Below are 27,186 nucleotides of genomic sequence, written 5' to 3' on the forward strand. Positions count from 1 at the left end.
CCACTGACTAAGCCACCCAGGCACCCCAAGGATAATTTTTCTTAAAGGTAAAATCATCATGACTCTCAGAAATATAAAGTGAACATGTGTTAAATGTTGTACTTACCTTATTATTAATGAGGGAACTAGTAAGATGTTACAACCAGTTTAAAGAAGCCAAAGAAGCACAAATTTATATGGAATAAAGGAATTCTTTTGAATAGAGGAATTTTCAAATGAATTTACAAATGGGTATGAAACTGACCTTTTGTATGGGGTAGAGAGAGGGACATGGATTATTTATTTGCATATTTATAGATATGAATTATTTTTGCATTGCTATTTTATTTATCTACAATTTACAGACTTGTAAAATAGCTCAAAGGCAGCAAAAGGCACAGAGCCCCCATAGCATAAAAATCATGGGGGGTCTGGGTGGCTCAGTGGTTTAGTGCCACCTTTGGCCAGGGCGTGATCCTGGAGAACCGGGATTGAGTCTCATGTCGGGCTCCCTGTGTGGAGCCTGCTTCTCCCTCTGCCTGTGTCTCTGCTTCTCTCTGTGTCTCTCATTAATGAATAAATAAAATCTTTAAAAAATCACATAACTCCAAAGGATGTGCTCCAAACAATACATAGTTTTTCTCTGAAGCACATTTTCCAAGTATGCTCCCAAGTGATTTTTATTAGGATACTATTAGAGAATATGCGTCATCAAAAGGAGGGAGTAAAATTAAAAAGCAGGATGGAGGGGCATCTGGTTAGTGTGGTTGTGACCCTTGATCTTAGGGTCGTGAGTCTGAGCCCCACATTGGGTGTAAAGATTACTTTTAAAAATTAAATTTTAAAAAAGAGGGAGGCAGAGAGAGAGAGAAGGAGATGGGATCCCTAAAAGAGGGACTAGGTATTCAACACAGGAAGGTGTGAAGAGATGTCCCCGGATATAGTAGAGCATTAGGTCAGAGCCTAGCCAGCTCCAAGTGCAGGACGAAGGAACACTCCTGAGGGGCTCCAGGAAGATGATGGGACTCATGTACTTGAACATATGGAAAGATCACAGAAAGGCTCTTGGCAGAGATGTGAAAGCTTTTAGAGAACACTAATGATAGGTAATGGAAGGCAAAGTGAATAAAAAAGAAGCCATCCTTGACTTTAGGGATACCGGAGGGTTGCACAACAAGGGAGCTAATTAATGCTTACTTGGCCCATCATAGTCATTATAACTTAAATACTGACTGTTCACCCAAAAAGTGTCCTAGGGCTATGTTGGGGTGATGGGAGAGGGGAAGTGATGGGTGTACCTGTGGGAGAGTTAGGGACTCATGCACCAGAGTCCATGAATACTATCTAAAAATAATAAATTAACAAATAGCAGTAGAAGCAGAGTGTTCATAAATATGGAGATTAATTGCCAGAGAAAACAGAAGGTTGCCAATGGTTGCCTCTGGGAAGTAGATCCTGATGGTAAGATAGCTTAGGGCAGGGAACTGCTGTTTTTCATTAAAAACATATATTAAAAACATATATATATATATGTATGCATGTATGTATACACATACATGCATAAATATATAACTATATATGTTTATTAAAAATAAATTGGAAAAAAACTATTATATATATGCCATAAAAGGCATATATTATTAAGTGCTGGTGAGGTGTGGATAATCTCAAACACTCCTCAGTGAAGTATAAATTGGCACAGCCCTTTTGGAAAGGTCACTCAGCATAATCTAGTCAAATTTGCCACGTCCATACCCATCAACCCAGCAGTCACACGTCCTGGCCTTTATCCTCAGAGAAACACTTGCACATGTGCTCAAGGATGCATGCCTAAGGATGTTCCTGGAGCATTGTTTGTTAGGTAAAAAAAAAAAATGATGATGCTATAAATCTCCAATAAAAGGGAATTGGCAGTACAACACCACAAAACAGAAGTCTGGTTTCATACTGTGCTGCTGACATGTACTATATGTACCGTGTACTAATTAGGCAATAGCTCTCTGACACCTCATTTAGTGAAAAACACAAGTTCTAGAACAGCATGAATGTTAAAATTGCAACCACACCCACACAAAATGAAGATATATATATGTATGAGCAACATTGTTGTGTATATATATTTGTTTGTGCATATATATACACACATATATATATGCGGGTTTTTTTTTGCAGAGCTGTATGACTTTATGTTTTTAATTCCAGTGTAATATACAGCGCTATATTAGTTTCAGGTGTGCAATATAGTGATTCAGCACTTCCATACATCACCTGGGGCTCGTCACAAGTGCACGCCTTACTCCCCATCACCTATGTCACCCACGAAGCAGTATATTTTTTATATGTTCACATAAGCATGTCTGTGCACAGGAAAAGTTCTGGAAGCATACATATCTAGCGAATAATGGAATCAAGTGGAGAGTTTATTGTTTCTTTGAAAAGGAGGGACAAAATGGAAATCTATTTTAAATTAAAAAATGTTTGTGAATCATGGTAAAATACACGTGACATAAAGTCACCATCTTAACCATTTTTAGGTGTACAGTTCAGTAGTATCAAGCACATTCACCCTGTTGTACAACCATCTCTAGAACTCTTCCCATCTTGAACATCTGAAACTCTAATATTTTTTAAACAGCTCCCCATTCCCCCTTCCTGCCGCCCCTGGCAACCACCATTCTATTCTGTTCCTGTGAATCTGACCACTCTAAGTACCGCATAGAGGTAAATTGCCCCATTTATGCCTTTTTTTTTGTGACTGGCTTATTTCATTTTGCATAATGTCCTCCAGGTTTATCCATGCTGTTGTAACTTGCATCAGATTTCTTCCCCTTGTAAGGCTGGTTTGTGCTTTTTTTCGTGAGAATACATACCTGTATTTGAGTCAAATTAAATACAATTTTCAAAAGGAAAAGCAAATACACACTTAGAAAAATGAACTGGTGGGAAATAACACAACAATGTTGCTCATATATTTTTGGGTCAAGCTGCTCATATATTTTTGTGTCAAGCAATTATGGTCATTTGCATTTTCTTTTTTTTTTAAACTTTACACAAAAAGATTTATTTATTTATTTAAGAGAGACAGAGAGAGAAAGAGAGAGAACACAGGAAGAGCTGAGCAGGGAGCCCGGTGTGGGGCTTGATTTGAAGACTGCGGGATCATGACCCAAGCCAAAGGCTGACGCGTAACTGACTAAGCCACACAGGTGCCCCTTTCTTTCATTTTTAAAGATTTTATTTATTTATTTGAGAGAGAGAGACACACGCAGAGTGCACAAATGGGGGGAGGGGCAGAGAGAGGGAGAAGCAGACTTTCCAATGGGCAGGGAGCCTGACTTGGGGGGTGGTGTGAGCAGCTTTATCCCAGGACCTTGAGATCCTGAAGCTGAAGGCAGATGCTTAACTGAGAACCCAGGCGCCCCTACATTTTCTTTCATGTTCTTTTTTGTCCAGGGTTGTATGTTGTTTTAGCACTAGAAAAAAATATTAAAACTAGAAACAAGAAAGCATGCTATTTTGGTTTTGGCGCCTCATCCCCGGCAGCCCTGCCATTTGGAAAGAAGCATCTGACTTGGTGCCTTGAGAAGCAGCTCCTACTTTGGAGGTAGAGATGGGGTATTTGTGCCTGAGGCCTGGCCCGCCCGAGGGCATGGCTGTCCCCCAGCCTGGGCTCACGACTCCCCAACAGGTAAAAAGATGCTCCATCTAACTCATCACACACAACTGACAAGTTAGAGTACAGTGGAGTTATTTATTTGTTTGCCTATCCATCTGGCAGTCTGACACTATTTTGTTGGTGTGTTGATGAAGCAATAGCAAAATAGGTGGCCTCAAACACTTGGTGGAGCAGATCTGTCCAATCTCTATGGAGAGTAGTAGCCATCAAAATTACAGATGCACATGCCCTTTGACTCAGAAATCCCCCTTCTAGTAATTCATCTAACAGATACACGCATGGACGAAATTATATATACAGTGATATTTGTTGCAGTGTTGTTTATAACAGCAAAAGTTTGGAAACAGCCAGTAGGGGACCAGTTAAATAAATTTCTGTTGTTAAGCCACCCAGTCGCTGTGTGGAACTATGGTAACAGGGGTGGTGGCGGGGAGGACCAAAGTGGAAGGAGGATTTGCATGGATGTCACCAAATGGCCTTTTGTCCTGTGTTTTGTTTTAGGACAAAATGCCACACCATGAGGTAAATGAGCTCTGTGCCTCAGTTTCCTAGTCTCTAAAAAGGAAACGATTCTGGGGATCCCTGGGTGACGCAGCGGTTTGGTGCCTGCCTTTGGCCCAGGGTGCGATCCTGGAGACCCGGGATCGAATCCCACGTCGGGCTCCCGGTGCATGGAGCCTGCTTCTCCCTCTGCCTGTGTCTCTGCCTGTCTCTCTCTCTCTCTCTGTGACTATCATAAAAAAAAAAAAAATTAAAAAGGAAACGATTCTAACCTCGTAGGGTTACTATAAGGATTACAAGAGCTGATCTACATCAAGGGCTTCTATCAAAGCCTGGTGCAGAGTGAGTGCTGTCTAAGCTTATTACTCAGGCAGCTACACCTGCCTCTGAAGGATGGGCTTAGCAGCTTCTGGATGGGAGATCTAGTGGTCAAAGTTCACGCTGCCTGGAGACAGACTATATTATAGGTTATGTTGGAAAAATCAAGTCAAATAGGAATACATTAGAGATGGTTCTCTAGAGGAGACAACCAAGGATTGTGGGCAGGGCCGGCAGCCTGTTATACTGGTGGCTCTCCAAAGAGCCACACCTGCTGGTCTTCATGTGTGGATCTGATTTAATCCGTAGCAAGTTGCAGCAGAACTCCCTGTTAAGACCTGTATTGCCCACACCAGGGGCAAAAACCCCAACCAGGCCAGCTCCTCCATTAAACCCTTGGAAAAACAGCTGATGTTAAAGGCAGCAGAAGAAAGAAACAGGAGAGACAAAGGTGCCACTTCCTTGTAAGGCCCTTCCCTGGGGGCCCCTTTAGCTTCCGCCCACAGTTCATTGACTAAACCTAGCCACAAAGCACACCTAGCTGCAGCGGGAGATGAGAAATGAAGTCTTGCAGCTGGCAGCATTGCTGCCCTAAGAAAAATCCTGTGGGTGATGAAAATGTTCTGGAACTGGATATAGTGGTGAGGGTTGTGCAACCTTGCGAGTGTACTAAATATTGAATGGTACACTCTAAAGGGGTGAATTTTGTTGTTGTGAATGTTATCACAATCTTTTAAAAATTGGACTTCTGTTACTAAGGAATAAGAAGAGAATGAGTATCAGAGGGAAGCAACCATCAGGCTGCCACACCTGCTTTTAAATTGCAACCACTTAATTGCATTAGGTCTCTCTTGGCTTCTGGGCACCGGGGCAGGGGGATGGGGCACATGATTGGCAACCCAGGTCATGTGCACACTCTATAGCTGGTGGGTTGGTGTCTGGGGCTAGGAGAAGCTGGCTAGACATACAATTGTCCTGACATTGGCAGGTAGGATTTAGCTAGGAAGCTTCTGTAGAGCAAGGCATACCTGTGTTGGCCCTAGAGGGGGATGGGATTACTTCCTGATATCTGAAGCAGCTGGTCACCAGTGGGCTTTGGGACAAACCAGTATTGGTAGGTGGTCAGGATACAATCCTGACTTAATGAAGAGAAAAGTGAACTCCTGGCACCCTCCCCAGTTTTCTCGGGGCAGTCATAGATGGAGCTCCATTATTTACCTTCCCCATTTCATGACCACTTCTGCATTGTTCTCTCCACGGTCCAGGCCAAGCCAGGTGTTTGCTTTCAAACTGGATTTGTCCGCTCTTTGTAAACCACACTCCACACCGAGGACGGCTCTGCTCCTGAGATCGCCAGGCACGTTTTGTCTAGGTGGGCCTGCATTTCCTCTGCACCCCAACTTCCATGAAATATTACCCAGGAAAGAAAGGGGTGAGCCTGGTGCAGAGACTACAGGGGGTGTGGCCAGCATGTGGCTTCCTTCGCTGCCTCCCCTGCCCTGTGGGTCCCCGGAGGCCTGAGTCCTGCCCACGAGCCCCGAGCTTGGAAAGAGCAGGGCAGGGACCAAGGAAGGATGAGGGAAAAGAGAGGGTTAAAGTCTGTCCAGGGTTTTCCACTGGATGAAACCAGGGTGGAGGGTCTGCCAAGAACAGGTCAGGTTCAAAACAGGAAACCCCAGGGTAGTGATAAATGGACACTTCTCTGTAGACTTTACATGGATCCCTAGGGAAAGTGCTGGAACTGATCTCATTCAAGGCTTTTTTTTTTTTTTTTTTTTTTTTTTTTTACAAATCACATTGAAGAGGAAGTGCACAATGAGCTCTCCAGGTTTGCCAGTGACACTAATCTTTTCCAGGGGCTGAAATGCTAAGGTGATGGGGGTGGAGGAGGGAGGCTGTAGGAAGCTCCTGCTGCATTTTCTGGGAGGGGCAGGAGGGAAGTGTCATTCTGAGAGGGCAGAGCTGGGCTCTACTGCCCTGGGGTCCCTCAAGCTCCACAAATACATTTCCTGGGGGGTACCTGCAGCAACCAGCATTGGGTGTAGGCCGTCAGGGAGAGGTGGGACAGAAGGACCAGCATCCCTGGCCCACCTGCAGGCCCCTGTGACCACCGATTTCCTCCTGGCCTGTACACAGAGGCTGTGCCTCTCTGGCTCCCCTGCCTTCATAGAATTCCTTCGAGAACTGCCACCTTTCTCTGCTTCTGCAGTGCTTGGTTCCGGGGTCACCTCCACCAGGGCTCTCTGATTCCTGCCAGTCCCTCCTGCCTGGGGCACGAATTGTTGATCTTCCCTAGCTTCTGCCCTTAACCCTTCTCTGCTCGGATGAAGTGTGGTGTGAGCTCAGCCTGTCCCTGACCTGGGTGCCGCATCCTCTGCCCTCAGAGTCTTCCCACTCTGTTCCATAGACCCCCAGCCTGCCCTAGTACTCCCCCCTCTTGCCCACCCTCCCCTCCCACAGGGGAGCCCCAACGCAAAGCACATTTCCCTCCAATCGTGGCTGATGCTCAGCATCCTGCCGGTTCTCTGACGGGGCCCTCTGATCTCACCTTCCCTGAGTCCCTCATTCCCACTGGCATCTTCAGTTTAGCCTGCTCTTAATTCAGATATGCCAGCTTTGCTTCACTTCCTGTTGGCACTGCCCCCACCACCAACCTCCACAAATGGTTCTGATTCTTGTTTTCAGGCACCACAACCAAAGATACAAAATGTTCCCCTAATGTTTACTTTCCAGGCACCAGGAAATCAACCAGCCAGGCCTGGTCTGCACGGACTAAGCAGTTATCAGAGGATTCATAGGAAAGAGAAAGCCCTCTAAGGGTAAGAGATTTGGCCCTGGTACATACCTTAATCACAGGAGATTAAGCTGGAGCCTTTTGAGGGGCAAACTTTCTTTTTCCCTCCCTTTATTCTCTCTCTCTCTCTCTCTCTCTCTCTCTCAACACAGGCAGAGGGAGAAGCAGGCTCCCTGCAGGGAGTCCAACGTGGTACTCAGTCCCTGGTCTCCAGGATCACCCTCTGGGCCGAAGGCAGCGCTAAACCACTGAGCCATTCAGTCTGACCTCTTTTTCTTTTTTCTTTCCCTCCTTCCTTCCCTCCCTCCCTCCTTCCTTTCTTGATTTTATTTATTCATGAGAAACACAGAGAGAGGCAGGGACATGGGCAGAGGGAGAAGCAGACTCCCTCTGGGGAGCCTGATGTGGGTCTGGATCACACCCTGAGCCAAAGACAGACGCTCAACTACTGAGCCATCCAGGTGGCCTGAGGGGCAAACTTTTTAAAGTTTAAATTGTTGGGAGGGCAACCAATGAAATAACTGGTTCAGGCAGGGATCCTCAATGAGTACCAAAATCATTCAGTAAAAATTAGTTGAGAACAGGATAATTGCATGGTGCCTAACCCCACAGAATCACTTGCTAATCACAAGTGGGGGGGGGAAGCTTTATAAAGTAAAAATCTGTGATCAACAGATTTGTTGCTAATTTGTGACCAAATTTAGCATCGTTATTAGAGGGACATATTATGGGGTTCCTGATGTCACATGATGTGAAATGTTCTTGCCCCAAATGTTTAATCTTAATCTATTCATCTAAATTTTTCAACCATGGTTCTGGGAAAGAAATAAGCCCAGTGACTTAAAGGCATCTGTATTAGAGTTCTCTAGAAAAACAGAACCAATAAGGGAGTGTGTGTGTGTGTGTGTGTGTGTGTGTGTGTATCAGATTTGTTATAAAGAACTGACTCCTACAATTATGGGGACTGAGAAGTCTAAGGAATTACACTTGGCAAGCTGAAGACCCAGGAGAGCCGATGGTATAAGTTCCAGTCTGAAGGTCAATAGATTTAAGCCATAAGAAGAGCCAGTGTTTCCTTTCAAGCCTGAAGGCAGGAAAATAATAATGTCCCATCTCTGCAGCAGTCTGGTAGGAGTTCGTTCTTACTCAGTGGAGGGTCAGGTTTTGTTCTCTTCAGGCCTTCAACTGACTGGATGAGACTCACCCACATTAGGGAGGGCAATCTGCTTTACTAAGTCTACCAATTCAAATGTTAATCTCATCCAGAAACACTCTCATGGCAGCATCTAAAATAATGTTTGACCGAAGGTTATGGGCACAGAGGAGGACACTTGATGGGATAAGCACTTAAACTATATATTGGCAAATTGAATTTAAATAAAATATTCTATAAAATAAGGTTTGACCAAAATTCTGGGCACTTTGTGGTCCATACAAGTTGACATATACAATTAATCATCTCAGCTTCCTTTGTATATAATGAATTAGTTTCTCCTTATGAATCTAGAATTGTTTTAGTACAGATGAACCCCAGTTGAAAAAGCCCAGTTGAGGAAATAAAGGGATAGAGGGACAAGTTAAATGGCATACAAAGAAACAATCAGAAAAATCCAGAATGTGGGTTTTCAAAAATAACTAACTCGGTTTCTTTAAAAAGTCAATGTCAAAAATTAAATGGTGAGAGAGATTTTTCTGGGATAAAAGAGACACAGTAACCAAATACAATTTGTGAACCTTGTTTAGATTCTGGTTCTATAAAAAAAGAGCTATAAAATGTATTTTGAGGGAAATCTAAATATGGACTAGATATTGGATGATATTAAGAAATTACTGGAGGTGACTGGGTGATGGACATTAAGGAGGACACATGATATAATGAGCACTGAGTGTTATATAAGACAGATGAACCACTGATCTTTTTTTTTTTTTTTTTTTTTTTAAATTTTTATTTATTTATGATAGTCACAGAGAGAGAGAGAGAGGCAGAGACACAGGCGGAGGGAGAAGCAGGCCCCATGCACCGGGAGCCTGATGTGGGATTCGATCCTGGGTCTCCAGGATCGCGCCCTGGGCCAAAGGCAGGCGCCAAACCACTGTGCCACCCAGGGATCCCGAACCACTGATCTTGACCTCTGACATCAGTAATGTGTTATATGTCAATTAGTTGAATTTAAATAGAATTAAAAATATCTAAAAAAATTAATATAGGGGCATCTGGGTGGCTCAGTTGGTTAAGTATCCAACTGTTTTGTTTTTTTTCTAGATTTTATTTACTTATTTCAAAAAGAGAGTGTGCATGCACCCATGAGCAGGGGAGGGGGAAGGAGCAGAGGGAAAGTGAGAAAGAGAATCCCACAGTCCTGAGATTACCTGAGCTGCAATCAAGAGTAGGATGCTCGGGTATCCCTGGGTGACTCAGCGGTTTGGCGCCTGCCTTCGGCCCAGGGCGCAATCCTGGAGTCCCGGGATCGAGTCCCACGTCGGACTCCTGGCATGGAGCCTGCTTTTCCCTCTGCCTGTGTCTCTGCCTCTCTCTTTCTCTCTATATATCTATCATGAATAAATAAATGAATAAATCTTAAAAAAAAAAAAAGAGGATGCTCAACTGACTGAGCCACCAAGGCACCCCTAAGTGTCCAACTCTTTTTTTTTTTTTTAAGTGTCTAACTCTTGATCTCAGCTCAGGTCTTGATCTCAAGCCCTGTGTTGGGCTCCACGCTGGGCATGGAGCCTATGAAAAAAGAAAGAAAGAGAGAGAGAAAGAAAGACAAATTACTATAAAATTTCTTAGATGTGAAAATGGCACTATGTTTATTTTTAGGAGGTACATACTGAAACATGTGGAGTGAAATAGTTCCAAAATTTATTTTCAAGCAATTTAGCAACCCTCCCCCACCACATGTATACAGATAAAACAAAAGTGGCAAAATGTCAACAATGGTGAAGTTTAGGTGATAAGCATACAGGTGAGCATTATGGTATTTTTTCAACTTTTCTATGTTTGAACATTTTTGTAACGGGGGTACAACTGGGTGGCTCAGTCAGTTGGACATCTGCCTTCGGCTCAGGTCATGAATCCAGGGTCCTGGGATGGAGCTCCGAATTGGGCTCCCTGCTCAGCAGGGAGCCTGCTTCTTCCTCTCCCGTTGCACCAACGCCCCCCCCCTCCCATGCTCTGTCTCTCTCTCTCTCTCTCAAATAAGTAAATAAGATCTGAAAGAAAAAAAGAAAAAGAAAATAATAAGCTGCTGGGAGTGAGGCTGAAAGTAGTGGACACCTGGTGAATCTGATCATATCACAGGCGTGGGAGGGGTCAGGAATGTTAGACTTGGAAAAAATCTCTTCATTCTGTGAGGCTCAGAGTAGTATTTTGGGCCGAATTGTGTCCCTCCCACCCCAACTCCAAATTCATACGTGGAATCCTAACTCCCAGTAGCTCGCATGTGACTTTCTTTAGAGATGGGGCCTTTTCAGAGCTAATTAAGGTCAAATGAGGTCACTGCGGGGGGTAGGGTCCTTATAAGGAGAAGAAATTTGCACACTGGAAGGAGAAAAGACAATGTGCTATGAACTAAATACTTATGTCTCCCAACCCTCAAATTCATGTGTTGGAGCCCTAACCACCCTCCACAAACACTTCACCCCAATGTAATGCTAGTTAGAGGTAGACTTTTGGGAGATAATTAGCTTTCAATAATTAGGTTTAGATGAGGTCATGAGGGTGAGGCCTTGTTATGGACAGGATGTTTGTGTCCTTCAAAATCATCCGCTGAAACTACAGACCCCTCCATGTGACGGTATTAGGAGGTAGAGCTCTTGTGAGGTAATTAGAGTTAGATGAGGCAGTGAGGGGAGAGCCTGCATGAATGGGAATAGTGTTCTTATAAGAGACTTTTTTTTTAAGATGTTTTTTTATTCATGAGAGACAGAGAGGCAGAGACATAGGCAGAGGGAGAAGCAGGCTTCCTGAAGGGAGCCGATGCAGGACTCCATCACAGGACCTTGGGATCATGACCTGAACCAAAGGCAGATGCTCAACCACTGAGCCACCCAGGTGCCCCCTATAAGAGTCTTGAGATACCTTGTTTCCTCTTCTCTCTACTCTGCCCCATGAGGATGCCACATGTTAGTAGGTGCTCTGTGACTTGGAAGAAGGCCCCAGTCAGAATGTGCCCAACACTGGCACCTTGTGCATAGCCTCCCAGCCTCCACGACTGTTGTTCATAAGCCCCCCAGTGTGTGGTGTTTTGTGACAGCAGCCTGAGCTAAGACAGATCCTCATGATGGGATTAGCACTCTTCTAAGGAGAGGAGGAAACAACAGTAACCCTCTCTACTGCTCAAAGACATTGTGAGAAGCCACCTCTGAGCCAGGAAGAGGGCTGTCACCAGAAACTGACCATGCTGACACCCTGAATTTGGACTTGCGGCCTCCAGAGCTGTGAGAAAACAGATATGATGGCAGCCCAAGCACACTAGTGCATGCTATGAAGACCACTGTGTATAAGCCAAGGAGAGGGGCCTGAGGAGAAACTATCCCCACCAACACCTTCACCTCAAAGGTGTAGTCTCCATAACTGTGAGACATTCCTGTCATTTCAGCTACTTCATTCAGCTCTAGCAAACTAATACAAGTATCATGCACCATTGTTTACACTTCCTTTAAAAAAGACACAGCTCTCACACAGGAAAAAGAGTTCGCATGAGGGCAAAGTTCATACTCTTCTGTGCTTTCCTGTGATTAGGACAAGATAAGTTGGCAACTAGAGGCCAGCCACCTGAGAGAGAGCAGAAAGTGGAGTGGGGACACGCCCATGGGAGCCACTTGGGGCTACCACAGTCTTCCACTTTGGAATCTTGACCATGGTCATAGAATTTGCTTTTTAATAATTGTTTCCTCTTATTCTCCCATGATATTAATAGAGTTATATTTGGGGTTATTTTGTTTTTTAAAAGTTTTATTTTTAAATAATCTGTACACCCAATGTAGAGCTTGAACTTATAACTCTGAAATCAAGAGTCACATGCTCTACTGACTGAGCTAGCCCAGGTGCCCCAATGGCGTTGTACTTTGTAACCAGGCTTCAAGGTGAAAAAGTTGCATGCAATATTTGAAAGTGAGTTTTTCCTGTGGGAGTAAAGCCATGAATGGCCAACATTTAAGAGACAAGGTCTGGGATCCCTGGGTGGTGCAGCGGTTTGGCGCCTGCCTTTGGCCCAGGGCGCGATCCTGGAGACCTGGGATCGAATCCCACATCGGGCTCCCGGTGCATGGAGCCTGCTTCTCCCTCTGCCTGTGTCTCTGCCTCTCTCTCTCTCTCTCTCTCTGTGACTATCATAAATAAATAAATAAATAAATAACCTCTAAAAAAAACTCTTTAAAAAAAAAAAAAGAGACAAGGTCTGTAGAAGCCGGTCACTCTGAGGGCATGCAAGCAAGTCTTTGAGAATGGCATTGTGGGGGGAGCCGTGGCTCTGGCTTGGACAGACAAGAGCACAAATCCTCCCTCTTCCAAATAAGAGTGTGAGACTCTTTAATCAGTGCAATTTGTAGAGCTTGTTGGGGTCACACTTTTATCATCTGTAAAATGCACAGAATGCCACGTAGCTGGCAGGGACACCAGCAGATCAGAGCCATTGGATGTAGAGCCTGGGAACAATGACTGGACATAGCCGACGGTAGCTGTTACCACTGCTGCTATTTATTGGGAACACCTAATAAAAGGTGGCGGAAATGCAGCGTAAGGCAAGTAGAGGCAAATATAAAAGAAAGCTGCCATATACTTAGGGTAGTTAAAATTGTAGAAACGGAAAGTAGAATGGCTCCCCGAGGCAGGGGGAGGGAAGAGATGGGGAGTTATTGTTTAATGGGTATAGAGTTTCAGTTTTGCAAGATGGAAAGAGTTCTGCAGATGGATGGTTGTGACAGTTGCTCAGCAATGTGAATGTACTTAATGCCACTGAACCGTACACTTAAAAATGGTTAAGATGACAAATTTTGTTACGTATGTTTTTTTACAATAAGGAAAAAAATGGAAAAAAAAAGCTACCTTATTAGGTAGGATAGCCCATTAGATAAAAATAGGGGAATGTTTAAAAGGCCAACAATGATAAGCCATTAAAAAATGGATAGATTTGGGCAGCCCAGGTGGCTCAGCGGTTTAGCACCGCCTTCAGCCCAGGGCATGACCCTGGCGACCTGGGATCAAGTCCCACATCAGGCTCCTTGCATGGGGCCTGCTTCTCCCTCTGCCTGTGTCTCTGCCTCTCTCTCTCTCTTTCTCTCTCTGTGTGTCTCTCATGAATAAATAAATAAAATATTAAAAAAAAATGGATAGATTTGAAAATGTATAAAAATGTAAACTCTACAGGGCAACTATTACTCCAAACAAAGTGAGACGACAGAAAACAAACTGGGAGAAATGTTTTAAATGTCTATCAAACAGAGCTCATTTCCCTGCTGAAGAAAAAGAAGTGCCTGCGTTAGGACAGTGGCCTGCAAGAAATCTAGAAAAGAGGAGGCCTACAGAATATGAATTGTGTAGACTCTCCAGGGGCCTTCCAGGGGCGCCCATGGCCAGGCAGGTTGGTGGGACAGTCAGTTCCTCGGGCTTCATAATGTCCCAGCTCAAATATCTCTCAGCAGCCTTTGGATTTTATGCTGAGATTTGTTCAAACACATACGTGTTTATTAAATGATAACATATATTAGAGAGTATTAGTTTGCTTGAGCTTCCATAATAAAGTATGGGTGGCTTAGAGCAGTGGACATTCTACAGTTCTAGAGGCCAGACGTTTGAGATCAAGGTGTCAGCATGGCCAGACTCCCTTTACGTGCTCTTGAGAGGATCCTTCCTTGCCTCTTCCTTACTTCTGGTGGCCCCAGGTGCTCCTTGGCCTTGAGCAGCATAACTCCCCCAGCCCCTGGCTCTCCTCATCTTAAAGGGACACCAGTCATTAGATTTGGGACACATCATCTATCAAGGATGATATCCTCTCAACATTTTTAACTGATTAAATCTTAAAGGACCCAGTTTTCGAATAAGGTTACATTCCAGAGTTCTGGGTGGGTGTGAATTTCTGGTGGACACTATTCAACCTACTACATAGAACTGTTTTAGTTGCAAACTACAGAAAACCCCATCTAAGTAGCTTAAGTAAATAAAAATGATATTGGGACGATTGACAGGAAAGTCTAGGAATATGCGGAATTTCAAAAATGGCATGACCGAGGAGCTCAGTTTCTCTCATTCAGATCTGTCTTTTGCTGTGTTGGCCTCATTCTTAGGTTTCCATCTTGCGGCTTCTGGCAATTCTATTCTCGTATCATCCTTACTGGTAGCAACCCTAGTAAAAAGTACCTAGTACCTCTGCCTGAATAGTATCAGCAAACATTTCATGGATATCTTTGGCTTTGAAGGTTTCATGCCCATCTTTAAACCAGTCACTGTGGTCAGGCATGAGTCTATACCTCAGCTCTAGAGCTAGGGGCAGATTCAGTCCCAGTGAAAGCACACAGAGGATGAGGGGGGCAATTTCCCCAGAGTGAACTTGGGGTACTTTTTCCAGAAGCAGGAGCAGGTGTTAGGTAGTAAAAAGTATAACCATCCACTACTATGTTGGTCTTCCTCCAATGTCAAAGAGCTCCTGAGGGACAACTCTGATTTTCAGGTCTGTGTTCCTGAGCCCTGGATAGTAGCAGGCCCTCAAATATGTAGTTGCTGAGTTGTTTTGAATTTTTGACATAATGTAGTTTCTGAAGGCTTTATCCACTATAAATCTGAGACTCAGTTCCTGAGCCAAGGTGACTCCACACCATTGAGACACTGCCCTTTGTAAAACCCAATCTAGGTATACCAGTTGGCCATCTGTTGTGAAATGATTCTTAAAAACTTCCATGAAAGAGAACTGAGAAGAAAGGCTCATGTTTGGGTCAACACGGCAGCAGAAAAACACAAGTAGTAGGCGAAACTAAGGAAGAAACACATTTCTATCTTCCCCATTTGTCCCAATACACACACACAAACCTCCATGTCTGCAGGGGTGGTGGAGTATTGCTATTCTCATATACCCTAGAGCCCTGGTGGAGAAAACAAGATTCTGGGTTTAGGCATATGTCATCCAGTGGTTTAGGCTTGAAGTGTTGTACCTTAAACAGCCGCCAAGGGGCCTAATATCCCAGGCACCAAAAGAGCCGGTGGCCATAGAGTAAAGTCAGACAGCCCTTTAGCTAGATGGAGCTGGACTCTGTAACCACACCAGGGGGTTTAATTTGCTGACCTAGATGGAGTTTGCAGCCCACAAAACCTCATACCACAGCAAAGCTTTTCTTGTGCTGAGACAGCTGGCTGGGTGTGATGTTGCAATGACTCAGTTCTTAGTAAAGGGTCTGAAGAAATTAGGGGCAGAGCTATAGCCCTAAGACCACAGCCCCAAGAGACCTTCCTGTTTATTCCAGGGTGAGAGAAGGGGAACCTTCTGTTTGTGGGCACTGGTGTTTCACCAGAAGGGATGAGGCTGGGGCTTTGGCTTTGAGCTGTATATACATGGTCCACACATGACGGTCAGACAATTATACTTAGATGGATCATTCAGACTAAACCACAGAGGCCAGTGCATTTTTGGAAAGTGGTCTACAAACTATGTGAATCAAGTCTTATTTCTCCTTGACTTCCATTTTGAAACTGGGATTAGGTTTACAGGAGGAAGCCTATTTCAATAAAATTAGGGTTGAAAACTTTGGGTTCTGAGGATTTCCCATTAAACATAGCAGATTGAACATGTGCATATGCCCTAGCCTCCTCTCCAAACCTCACTAAAATGTGAGTAAAGAGATTTAAAAAAGAAAAGCCTATCCCTATAAGAGAGGTAAGAACAGAGACAGGGAGGAAAAACAAATCCTAGCTAAAGCCTATTGATGTTCAAGAGAAATAAACTTTGGCTATATCTCCCTACTGTGAAGTATGTATCTAATAATAAATTGTTCAACATTGTTACATGGGTCAATGTTCGCTGAAATATTGGTTGGTACACTTTTACATAAATTTATGCTCTAAAAAAGAACACATCTTAGAGTGTGTGGGTAGAAAGAAGGGGCAGGGGATTTAAATACATCCATGTGAGTTTATAATATTTTAGTATTTATTTTTATAGTATTTATAGTAGATATTTATAGTATTTAGTGTTATAAGTATAAAAATAGTATTTAGTGTTTATGGTAGTTAGTATTCATATTTCCTAAAATATATTTAATGTTTTAGTGTTTGTATATATTTATGTTTAGTATTTAGTATTAGTAGTATTTTTAATAGTATGGTGTTAGCATTTAGTATTTTTCAACCCTAGTGTTGTGTTAGGATCACCTTATTAAAAATGGGAATGCTTGAGGGGCACGCCTGGGTGGCTCAGTCTGCCTTCAGCTCAGGTCATGATCTCAGGGTCCTGGGACTGAGTTCTGCACCAGGGTCCCTGTTCAGCGGGGAGTCTGCTTCTCCCTCTCCCTCTGCTGCACCCCCTGCTTATGCTCTCTTGCACTCTCTGTCAAATAAATAAATAAAATCTTTTAAAAAAAATAGTGATGCTCGGGGCACTTGGTTGGTTAAGCGTCCAACTCTTGATTTCCGCTCAGGTTGTGATCTCAGAGTCTTGGGATCAATCCCCAAGTTGGGATCCATGCTTAGCTGGAGCTTAAGGAATCACAATGATAACATTCACTACATTAATGTTTTTTCCTTTCTTGCTCTTTCTATAGCTATATTTTTTTTTCCCGAAAGAGCTGAAAGTAGATTTCAGACATCCTGACATTTCACCCTTGTTGTGGGTTGAATTACATTCCCCCGAAAAGACAGGCTGAAGTCCTAAAGCCTGTGCCAGTAAAGGTGACCTGTTCATAAGCAGCACCTTTGCAGGTGTAATCAAGTTAAGATAAGAGCATCCTAGAGTAGGGTAGGCCCTAAATCCAATAACCAGTGTCCTTATAAAGAAAGATTAGAAGCCACAGACACACTACGGAGGACATGTGACTGTGGAGACAGAGAAAGGAGTTAATGCTGTCCCAAGCCACGGAACAGCAAGGATTGCCAGCAATCCCCCCCAAAAAATGTAGGAAGAAGCAAGACAGGATCTTCCTCAAGAAACCTCAGGCAAAGCACAGCCCTGCCATTATCACCTATACGAAAACTAACAATAATTTTATAATATCCGATCTGTAATCAAAAGGATCCAGTTGTCCTCCAAACATCTTATGTAGATTTTTTTTCTTCTTAGCAGAATCTGATCACAGTTATCTTATATATTCATTTGATACATCTTTCTAGCTTCTTTTATTCTAAAGTAATCCACCTTTTTTTTTTTTTAAGGACATTGATTTTTGAACTATTAAAGAAAAAATTATGCTTGAACTATAAGGGAGACTTCAAGATTATTGTAATAAGGGAGAGAGATTGGGCTCAACTCTGAAACAGGGACAGGTGGAGATTTATAGCCAAAGAGCAGGAGGAGGGATCCCTGGGTGGCGCAGCGGTTAGCTCCTGCCTTCGGCCCAGGGCGCGATCCTGGAGACCCTGGATGGAATCCCACTTCGGGCTCCCTGCATGGAGCCTGCTTCTCCCTCGCCTATGTCTCTGCCTCTCTCTCTCTCTCTGTGTGACTATCATGAATGAATAAATAAGTAAAATCTTAAAAAAAAAAAAGCAGGAGGAGGGGGTCAGTGGATAGACAAAGGGCAGATGTCAAGGAGAGAGGGTAGGGGGATTCTTACTACACTGACCTGATGTGACTCTTGCTGAAGGCAGGTCAAGAGCGTAGACATCAACGCTGGGGGATGAGGACCTTGATCAGAAGTCAAGGATGGTCGGATGTCAAGGGTGGGGGATGATTTAGCAAGATTCTTTGCCAAGATTATCTGGGCAGGCCCAAGACAGAGTGGGGACCAAGGTCAAGACATCATTAGAAGATGTTTGGAGGAGCCTGACGCGAGTCTGGCCAAGGAGAGAGCCTTTGTCACGGGTCAGTTGTCTTATAGTGTGTTCCACACTGTGAATTGGTAGTCTCGATTCCTCTTGGTATAATTTAACTTGTTCCCCTATGTCCTTCTTTCCTGTACACTGGGATGTAGACACGAGGCTGGGTTAGACTCATGTTAGCTATGTTGGCAGGAATAATCCACAGGTGGTATTGTGTTGTTCATATTCTATTACATCAGCAGGTGCATAACTGTTGTGTTGTTGGTGATGCTCAGTTTGATGGCTCAGCTAAGATGGTGAGCCCCAGATCTCCCTGTTGTAAAGGGAAATTTCCCCCTTGGTGACACATAAGTCATCTGTGGCAATGTGAACATCTTACTCTCTACAGATTATCTTGGTGTAAATCACTTATTTGATTGGGGGCTGTAAAATAGTGATTTCCAATTCTATTATTCCTTCCATTTTTTTTTCTGTGATTCCTTCCATTTTTATTGGCTCTTTCTCTTCCTGTCCCTTATAGTGATTTTGAGTACTCACTATGGACACATGGATTTTGTTTTGTTCGTGATGCTACCAAATGTAGTCATTATTCATTCTGATGCTCAAAACTTCCCAAATGTGGCCATCAAGAACCCCTTTAATGTCTCCTATGTTCTTGAACACTTTCTAGTCTTTTGGCACAATTTGATGCCCCAGTTTCACTTTCTCAGCCCCCAAACAAAATCAGCCATTTTTCCAAGGACAGAAAACATGGTCATCCTTCTCAATTACCCCAAAATAAGGTGTCCGTTTCCTTACCTATTTAAAATAAGCTTCAGGGGCACTTGGGTGGCTCAGTTTGTTGGGCGTCTGCCTTCAGCTCAGGTCATGAACTCGGGGTCTGGGATCGAGTCTCACATTGGGCTCCTTGCTCTGCAGGGAGGCTGCTTCTCCCTCTGCCTCTGCCCATCGCTCCCCCTGCTTGTGTTCTCTCTCTCTCTGTCAAATAAATAAAATCTTAAAAAAGGAAAAAAAAAGCTTCAGAATAGCTAATGGTTCTTAGGTGCTGTGTGCTCTCCACCAAGTGTTTTCCATGCATTGCCTCATTTAATTCATGGGCCAAGTCTTTACGGTAAATACTTTTACTTATCGCCATTGTACAAATGAGTAAACTGGGCTTTGGAGAAGTAAACTGCATAGGGCCACTCAGCTAGCAAGTGAGGGAGTTAAAATTGGAACTTACATAATTCTTACCCCAAAATCAAGCTTGGAACCACCATGCCATATTGCTAATTTTGCTACCCCAAATTAAAAAGATTAAATTAAAAAGAATAGAACCTCATGATATCTCCAGTTAAAAACAAAAACCAAAACCCTGCTTGAAGATGACAGGCATTAGGCAAAATTTGAAGAAGGGAGTCCTTGAGAAATCTAGTACCTTTTCATGCATTCTAAATTGCCAATAATCACAATTTAGGATAACCCAGGTCAGGGCTGGAATGTGATGAGAAAGCTTTCTTACCACTCCACGAGAAGCCTTATCATGGAATGAAATGGAGCAGGGACTTTGGACCAAGTTAGTGTTAAAAGCCTTTCAAGCCTTTCTCACACCTACCAGCGGGTTTTCTCTGCTGGTAGCTTTTCTCACACCACCAGCAGGGTGATCTATTCAGAGCTTGGCTGTCCAGGTTGATGGAAGGGAGAGCGAGGGGAGGGAGGAGGGGAGGGCTGCTAGGACTATGTGTCCTGCCTCTCCTGCCCCGGGGTGCTGGGAAGGGAGAGGGGGAACTGCCTGGATGAAGGGGCCCTTTTTTCAAATCTGCACGAAGGTGCCTTAGGCTCGCAGGGGCCCTATCTGAGCAAAGTTCTTCCTGTATGAAGCTGACTGTTCTGGGTTCAAGGGCCAGTGCCTCTCTATTACCACTTCATGGGAGAAAACTTCCTCCTTCCCACAGGAATTGCCAGTTGTAGTTATTAGCCTAGGTGTAACCTGAAATTTAAACATCATTACAGTTCTCTTAGAGCGAAGAGCTAAGGTTGGCCCTAGCAACCTGCCAGTTGTTTCCTGCTTTCCTTCTCAGGAAGAGAATCTTTGGCCTTTTTTACTCCTCTTGCCCTTTGCCTCTTTGACCTTAGCATCCAATTGAGCCTGGGGTGGTTTTTAGTGAGGAGGCTGCGCCCAGGACACCAAGTCTCCAGCTTGTTCTCCTCCCCGCCACCCTGCCCTAACCCCGAGTCTATGCCGGGGCAGCAAGAGGCACCCGAGTGCCCCAGGGGTGCTGAGGGGTAACAGGGAGTGGTAGGTGGGGACCCATTAAGATAAGGAGCAAGAATAAACAGAAGCAGATGTGCCTTCAGCCCAGATCCCCAGCCCACTGAAAAACAAACGGATGGCAGCTGGTCTCCAGGGCAGAGCCTGGCTTCCTTGAAGCTAGGACCTGGGTTGGGTTCCTCAGCCCTTCTCTCTCCACTGGACCTTGCTTTCCTTCCCTGGGGACAGGCCAGAGGAGCTTTCTCCCCACACAAGACAAACCAAATATATTCACACTCGATCTATTACCAATGCCAATGACTCCTGTCCATTTTAAAAGATGTCCAGTCATTCTCCAGCATTTTAAAAGATGTCCAGTCATTCTCCAGCAATGGGAATTCTCCATTCACCCTTCTAGGCTGAGATTAAAAAGGCTGGAGGTGACTTCAATCCCCTGGAGTGATGGTCCCCTAAAGTTATAGGGCCCCCCTCCAGAGGATGGACTCTCCAGCTCTAAAATCCTCTGGCTCCCTGGGCTGTTTTGGGCTACACCCTCCCCCCACAAGGGATCAAAGCAATAGAAAGTCTGGACGTTAAGGGTGTGCAGGACTGGGGCGGAGGCTAATGATGCCTTGGGGGGCCCTCCTCCATCATTCTACAGTGATGATTCCCTTTCAAAAGGGACCCTGACTGACTTGAAATTTTTAGTTTTTAATATTACCTAAATACGTGCAAATGTAAATAATCCTAAAATCGAAGGAGGAAGGAAGAGAGGAGCCAGACAGATCTGCTGTGACCCACTGTGGTTCTAGCTTCTGCTGGGCGAACCCTGGGCTCAGAGAACACTGCCCCCACTTCTGTCCCCCCAGCCTGGGGGTGGCAGTGGCTTCCTGCTGTTGTTCATCTCTGGTTTGCCTCACCCTCCCTGCTTGGATTCTGGATTCTTCCATCCTGGCAAGCCTGAGGTGGGAGGCAGCGTTTCATAAAGGTGGGAAGTGCAGGGGTCTTAGGTGGGATGGCCCAAAGCCAATTATAAGAGGGAGATTTGCATGCAGAGAGTTTATTGGGGAGCATGCCCCCCAGCAGTAGCTCTAAGAGTGAGGGGAGCAGGAATGGGCTGAGGGAGATGCAGACAACAGCTGTAACTAAAACTCTGAAGCCAGGATGGCCCTTCAGAATTGTCCCACATTGGAGCAGGGGACTGGATTCTTTGTATTCCTTCCCCCAGCCCAGCAGGGCTGAGTTGGATTGGGGTCACCCCAGGAAGGGGCCCATGTTGGATGGGGTGGCTCCCTTCAGGCAGGGCTGTTCCTGGGGAGGGACCGACTGTGAGCTCTCATCAGCCTCAAAGGGGAACCTGGGCAGAGGCCACAGCGTCTGCTTCAGGCTGCAACTTCCTAGTTATGTGACCTTGACCTACTCCCTTATCCTTCTTGAATGTGTGTTCAGCATCCTGACCTGTGAAAAGGGAAATGGTGAGGATCAAATAAAACCATGTTCCGTAGGGGAGGGAAAGCCTCCAGCCCGCTCCTCTGCTGTCATCTGTTTGGTTGAGATCCAGGACACCGGTTCAGCCACGTTTATGAGGGATGGGGCTCTGGTGCAATAAAGGGTCATGTGCCTGGATGCAGCCTTTTCCCCCACTTCTTGCACTCAGGGGCTGGGTGGACTGTGCTCTCCTCACTGGGGGGTGGAACGAGGAAGCTGAACAATGTCCACTTGTGGGCTGGCCTCCCTGTCCTCCCTCTTGCTCCTCCCAGGAGCCCTGATCTGTGGGGACTGCTTGGGGCGCAGGGGAGTGACAGCTCTGGATCCTGGGCATCCTGAGCTCCGTCCTATCATTGAGCTCAGAGCCCTGCCCTGCGGTGGTGCATCAGGCTCTGTGCTATAGCACAGTGCCCCAAATTTCTTCAGGGCCCCCCTGGTACCTATGGAGACTTGATATGAATTAGAAAAGGTCCCCTGTGGGCAGACACAGCCTTGAGGGTGCTCCGTTTAGCAAATAGTGCCTTTGTGCAAACTAGAAAAGGGCCCCCTGTCTTCCCTGTGCACGCGAAGTGCAGTGCACAACCTGCCCAACCCTACGGGGTGACCCTGAATGAAGGCTCCACTTGATGCCACAGGCTCCTCACTCTTGCCTTGCCAATTTGCACATTTTGTGTGATTTGTGTGACTATTATGGACAGTCAAGATATGCCACAGAGCCTCTCTTCCCACATGTCAAACACCTTTCTCTGCCTTAGAACCTTAGATGCTGCTTCCTGTGACGGCATCGGTGGTTTCACTGGGTCCTGGAACTGCAAGGGATCACAGATTACTAGTCATCGCTGAGTGACAGGGGCACCACATCTGTTCCATCGGGACAGACTCCCAGTCACAGAAGCACCCCAGCCCCATGTCTGTCCTACCGGTCTCCCCTGCTTTCCTCAGAGTGCGTCTAGAAACTTGGTCGCCCACAGACGTGGACAACAGCATCCTGTAAAACATGTCGCTGGAGAGGTGGTGTGGGTGGAGCAGGAGTCAGGAGCCAGATGACTTCAGGCTGGATTTAGCCCGATTTATTTGATCCAGAACCCAGTGTTGACTCTCATGACTTCTCTTGAAAAAGTGTGCATGGTCACAGGGATTCCTTATGACAGGAGCCGAGCAGTGTCTTCCTCAGCAGAACTGTAGCAGATTCATGGGGAAATGATGGGTTCCAGAATCAATCAGCCTAAGGTTGAATCCTGGATCACTTATTGGCTGTGGGGCCTTGACAAGTTATTGCTGTGTGCCTCAGTTTCCCCATCTGTCAAATAGGATGGGGAAATAGGAGTACCGACAGGGTTGTTTTGAGGATTAAATGAGTAAGGACTGACAGCCGCACACGGTACACGATGTACGTTAGCTGTTGTAATGACAACAGATGAGTTCCCAGTGAGTAGACACGTAAAATTTCCGCAAACATCATTTCACTGTCTCGTGAGCCCCAGATTCCCAGCAATAGATTGTAGCTGGCCTAGGAAACCCCACGTCGGCAAAGTCACTCTTTGAGGGGTGAGGGCCCGTACCCCTGAGCAAGGCTATCTTCCACACTGCCCCTGGGGTATGGGGTGGGGGGCAGCCTTGCCTCCTGGTCTTGTCCTGCCTCGAACTCGGTCCCTGCGGGGGGGTATGGAGGGAGGCCCTGTGAACAGCTAGCTACACTCCCCGTCTGCTGCTTCTAAGAGCACATCCTGACATCCCAAGGCATTCCTCATTTCTCTTGTAAGTCGTTAAAATCTGTCAACAGCAGTCTTCCACAGCATCACTGGGCATTTTTATTTCCTGCCTGACTCCTGCTTGGGGTAATGAGTTCCATGAGCTTACTTACCACCCACAGAGTGAAGATTTTTCTTCTGTTCTTCCTGCAAGTAGTTCTCTCCAGCTTTAAGCAGAGCACCCTAGTCTGGTTCAGGATTTGGGGAATGAGTTCATGACCACCCTAACCATAGTTTTGTGATCGCACAAGTGTTATCTCCTTCTCCCCCTTCCCCTCCTCCTTTTTTTTTTTTTTTTTAAAAGATATCTTTCTTTTAGAGAGCGTGCACCAGAGGGAGAGCATAAGCAGGGGGAGGGGCAGAGTGGGTCTGGGGCTCGATCCCAGGACCCTGAGATCATGACCTGAGCCGAAGGCAGACAATTAACTGACAGAGCCACCCAGGGGCCCCAGATGTAATTCCTTTTTAGCTTTTATCTTCCCAGATAGAAGAACCCTCAACATTATTACTCTGTATTTTTTGGTAGTTTCTCTATTGGCAATGTTGACTGGCCGTTTTTCTGAGTTCCCATGGTATAGCAAGCGTGCGGGACAGAAATTGCTCCCCAACCATGCATTGACCCTGCGCCACATTCTATTATACTTGGATGCGGCTCCAAGTACCAAATGAGAATTTCACTTCAATATATGCAGACGGCAATCATTTTGTTGAAAACTGGAACAAGAGGGTATTGGGACTTGGTGAAAGAAAAAAGAGTCAAAGCAGCAAGCAGAGCACACGCAGAGGATTTTGGCCTAGAGGTGTGGGAACAGCACAAGAACATGAGATCTCAGAACTCTGACTCAGAACTCCACCCCAGAGCTGCTGTCCACAATCCAGCCCTTGGCCCCTCACCCCAGTGCTGGGGGCTGGGCTACATCAGCCAGAGGGGTTACCTTTTCCTGGTTCACATAATGACGACCCATGGCCCAGCAGCAGTCCTGCCCAGTGTGGGGCAGCTGTGTCCTCTAGACGGCGAGAGCAGAAAAATACAGGCCAGAGCTAGGCACTGGGTCCTACTACTCTGCCGTAAAGTTTTCATCGTCATCCATCCAGTGAGTATTTATTGAGCATATCTGTGTGCAACCCCACTTTAAGTGTTGAGAAGGTAGTGGCGAATAAGACAGACACGGTTCCTGCTCTCATGGAGCTTACACTGTAGTTAGGCCGGGGAACAAGTCAACAAGGTCAATTTAGACATCTCAGGCGTCACAGTGGTCTAGGTCAGAATTGGCAGACTGTGGCCCTCAAGTCAGGTCTGGCCCTTGGCCCAGGCCTATGAGCTAAGAACGAGTTATATATTTTAAAGGATTATAAAACGAAATAAAGAGACCCTTAGGAAGCATGCCAACCTTAATTATCTACTATTTTTCTTTTCATTTTACTTTTTTTTTGAAGACTTTATTTATTTATTCATGAGAGACACAGAGAGAGAGGCAGAGACACAAACAGAGGGAGAAACAGTCTTCCCTCAAGGAACCCGATGCAAAACTCGATCCCGGGACTCTGGGATCACGCCCTGAGCCAAAGGCAGATGCTTAACCACTGAACCACCCAGGTGTCCCTATCTACTATTTTTCTTGGCAGAAAATTTTGCCAGGTACTGGTCTTGCCAGGGACTCGAGGCTGTAAGGTGGTCTGGGGACACATCTGCTGCCTCCCCAGCACCCATCCGAATCTCTCAAATACGTGGTAGCCTTGAGATTTGGGTGGCATGGGGCTTTCACGGCCTAAGCCTAATTAGGGTCCTTTGAGCAGGGACTGGTTCAGGATCACACCAATTAGTGTGTGGGATTCTCCTGGGCTAAGGGCAGGACTTAAGTTAGGTGAGTGCAGGATTTCCCTTTTGAGCGTTGAAGTACAAGAAACTCTCTTTCTGGATGAAGTAGGATATGAATGAGAAGCTAGAGATTGCTGCAGCCAGTCTGCTAACATGAGGATAATGGATAAAGGTGACCTATTGAGGGGAGCCCCCAGAGAATCAAAGAGAAAAGGATCCAGGGCCCTGATTATACCCTGCCTGGTGCCTAATTCTTTTCTGAACTTAATCGCTTCACAGCCTACAAATTCCCGTCAATGTTTAAGCCAACTTGGGTTTCTTGTTTCTTTTTAACCAAAAACTGATAGAGATGGTCAGGGAAGAAGGAGAAGATGTTTGAGCTGAGACACGAATGGGAGCAAAGACGATATGGGAGAAAAACCTTCCAAGCAGAGGAAAATGTAAATACAAATACCCCAAGATAAGTACGAGCCAGGCCCATTTGAAAAGTGGCAAGGTCCATGAGCCATGGGGGAAATGATGTCCTATGAGGGAGATGAGACCCGCACCCAGGTCTTGGGTGCCCATGGAGAGGAGCTTAGCTTTTGCTCTAAACGCAACAGAAAGCCACTGTTAGTTTTTTGTTTTTCTTTTAACTATTTTTAATTTATATACAGCAGTATAGTACACAAGGCTCACGGGCACAGTTTGATGAACTTCAACATGTACACACATACCCATATATCTCCATCACTCAGGTCAAGAACGGTTCCAGCCCCCACAGGCCATATATGTAACTTAAAATTTTCTGGGAGCCACATGTAAAAACATGTACAAAGAAACAGGTGAAATGAATTTCAATAATGTTTATTTGATTTAACTCAGGGGATCCAAAATACACTTTTTTAAAAAAGATTTTATTTATTTATTGATGAGAGAGAGAGAGAGGCAGAGACACGGGCAGAGGGAGAAGCAGGCTCCGTGCAGGGAGCCCGACACGGGACTCGATCCCGGGTCTCCAGGATCACACCCTGGGCTGAAAGCAGCATTAAAGCACTGAGTCACCCGGGCTGCCCCCAAAATACGCTTTTAACACATAATCAGTGTTAGAGGTGTCCCTGAGCTCTTACCGTTCCTGAGTCTTTGAAATCCAGTGTTCAGTGGACGTGGACAGAACCTTGAAATGTAGCCACATTCCAAGGGCTCCACACCCACATATGGCCAGTGGCTACCGGGGTGGGGGGGGGGTGGGGGGGTGCCCATCTAGAGAGGAAGGAACTGAAGCCAACGCGGCCCATTGATCAGAACAGAAGTCATGTAAATATAAGCCGCTGACCTTTCTCTATTTAGAGTACTGACTTTCTCACTTTATTTTAGTCCCCACCCATTCTCAGTTCCCCAACCCTATATTCCTCTAGGGTCTTCTTTCTACTCAACACAGCATTTTCCTACCGTGAGCACTTTTAGTTCCGTTCTGGGCTCTCTTATGAATGGAGTTGTCTTTCTGCCCCTTCCCAGGCAATATGAACGTCTGAGTGACAGGTTCCTGACCTGGCCGATGATCCACCAATTCAGGTGAAAGTCGTGCTACGCCTGTGTGTTCCAAACCCGGCCGATCGTCCAAACCACGTCAGGGTATTCAAAACAAAACAAATAGCGCACATCTAGGACCTCCTGAATCCCAACCC

The 27,186-nt window shown here is 45.4% G+C and overlaps 1 long non-coding RNA gene across 1 annotated transcript; it reads left to right on the forward strand.

The window, feature by feature from the left end:
- Positions 1 to 27,186, forward strand: LOC140599603 (uncharacterized). The gene is made up of 4 exons (XR_012002443.1): positions 1 to 47; positions 5,740 to 5,846; positions 7,208 to 7,293; positions 27,017 to 27,186. It is a non-coding gene; the product is annotated as an uncharacterized lncRNA (long non-coding RNA).

This window comes from Vulpes vulpes, chromosome 7 (assembly GCF_048418805.1).
Source record: "Vulpes vulpes isolate BD-2025 chromosome 7, VulVul3, whole genome shotgun sequence".
NCBI classification, from domain to species: Eukaryota; Metazoa; Chordata; class Mammalia; order Carnivora; family Canidae; genus Vulpes; species Vulpes vulpes.